The sequence below is a fragment of the Hippopotamus amphibius genome, chromosome 1 (genome assembly GCF_030028045.1).
Source record: "Hippopotamus amphibius kiboko isolate mHipAmp2 chromosome 1, mHipAmp2.hap2, whole genome shotgun sequence".
NCBI lineage: Eukaryota > Metazoa > Chordata > Mammalia > Artiodactyla > Hippopotamidae > Hippopotamus > Hippopotamus amphibius.
In genome coordinates, this window is record NC_080186.1 from 90195086 (window position 1) to 90197433 (window position 2348).

Here is a 2348-nt window from a genome sequence, read left to right on the forward strand (position 1 = left end):
GGAATTTTAGTGCAGAGAAAATTTGAGTGCGATATTACAATGATGGATACATGTCATTATGCATTTGTTCAAACCCATGAATACACAGTACTAAGAGTGAAACGTAAGGTAAATTATGGACTTTGTGTAATTGCAATGTATCAATATGGGTTCATCCTTGGTAAAAAAAAATATACTACTCTAGTGAGCAATGTTAATAATCAGGGAGGCTGTGTGTATGTGTGGGCAGGGGGTCAATGAAAAATCTTCGTACCTTCCTCCAAATTGCGTTGTAAACCTAAATTTGCTGTAAAAAATAATGTCTTAAAAAATTGTGTCCAGTTACCTTAACCAAGACTTGCTTTTTAATCTTCATGTCTCCTCATGTCTGTAATTGTTTTTCATTACTTAAAATTCCAAGAGTGTTTTCTTCAAAGCTGCTTTTCTCTAAGGATACCTAAAAGTTGCCTACGTGGAATATTTTGATATGCTATTTTGAAAATATAATTAAAATTCAAGAAATTGATTAATATTTCTGGAGCCATTCAATTACATGAATTATGTTTAGTGGAATTGCATATCAAAATAGAATTTGTTATAATAAAAGAAGAAAATTGTCAACACAGCCCTCAATTTTACACATCCAGGCAGGTCATCCAGAGAACTTTAATTAAAAGATAATATTTTAATGCCCATGAAAAACTTTGAAACTGAACTTGATTTGGAGGATTTGGGGTGATATGGGACATTAAAGCAAGTGACATGTTTGCTTTAATAAATATGTTTCTATAATTTCCCTTAGGTGTAGGTCAATACCTTATGTGTACATGGAATGTAGGCTTTTAAATTGCCATTGCCCTCAGATTTCATTACCTTATCATTTTGAATTTTGATTTTTTTCTTACCTAATTGAGTTAGATGCTGTCAGCTCCATTTTGCATCCAATCTCTCTCACCCTGGAGCTCTTGATCCCCCATCTTGCTCCAATATTTCTTTTTCATATCACATGTGCTACTTCCTAATATTTAACACAATTTACTTATTTTTTTTGTTTACTTTTTGTGTCTTCCTATTACAAGGATGAGTCAAAAATTATCCACACACTGGTTATATTAAAACCTCTGTTGGCCGAACGGTCTTATCAGTGTTTTCAGTTCAAGGCTACTGTCTCCCCAGTCACTGCTGTGCAGGTGTGAACGTGTTACATCAGTTTATTTGTAACTGGAGTGCAAGCAAAAATGAATGCCCCTCTTGAGATTTGCATGAAAGAAGAGCAGTGTGCAGTCATTCATTTTTTGTTGTCTAAGGTTGTGCATGTCTGCACACTTCTGCCCACACTGTCAACACTCTGCAAAAACTTCATTTTGAGGTGTTAAAGCATCCTCCCTATGGTCCTGATCTTGCTGTATCGGACTTTCACCTGTTTGCTCCCCTGAAAGCAGACCTACAAGAATGAAGATTCACTTCTTTTTTTTTTTAAACATGTTTGAATGAGAGTTTAATCCAATCCTATATTCAAAATGGTTTGAATGATTACTTATAACATAGGCCAGATGACTTTTCAGATTTTTCCAAGTATCCTTTCAGATAATATGTATGTTTTTTAAGATGATGTGGTTTTTGCATACAAAAACATATTTTACTGACAAAGTGGGGCTTTTCTCAATTTGATTTAGATGCTTGGTCTCTTTTGGCAGTAATGTCTTCATTGTGGGTTTTCATTATTGTCACAAGTTGGTTATGTCCATAATAACATCCTTTATATCCTTCACATTCTCCTTTACACTCCCAGTCTTTCGTGTGTAAATTCCCAAGGCCACAGCTTCCATACTTTCCCAGTAGCACTTTTTTAAGCAAATCTTCTATGCCTGGCTTTTTTTTGGCAACAAACCCTGCGTGTCGTGAGAAGACAGAGCTGGATGTATGGCTGCAGTCTCCTTTCTCTTCACATCCCAGGGACCCTTCTTTTGCTCCAGAATGACGACCAGTTCTGGCTTAGGGACAATGAGAATCAAGGATACCAGGTTCCTACAGTTCTCTAACATTACATACCTGTACAATCTCCTTTAAGTCAGGTTGAGGTGTTCTTACAGTTCTGAGAGAATTCTAAGGCCACGTGTCTGAACGTCAGGGGTCCCTGAGAACCTGCCATTTCCTCCTCTTCCTCCTCCTGCTCTGGGTTTTCTCAGGCCATGTTATGTCGAGGACAAAGATTCACTTCTGATGAAGAAGTAAAGAAGTGAAGACAGCGGTGCATTCGTGGCTCGCAGCTCAGCCTAAAACATTTTTTAATGAGGGAATACCATCTGTTGACAGATGGACAAAGCGTATTGAAAAGCAAGGAGATTATGTCGAAAAATGATGTATTT

General features: G+C 36.9%; 1 pseudogene; it reads right to left on the reverse strand.

Annotated features, from left to right (window-relative positions):
* Window positions 1-1641: 1641 nt before the first annotated feature.
* LOC130831004 (KRAB domain-containing protein 5-like) lies at window positions 1642-2131 on the reverse strand (annotated as a pseudogene).
* Window positions 2132-2348: the final 217 nt, after the last annotated feature.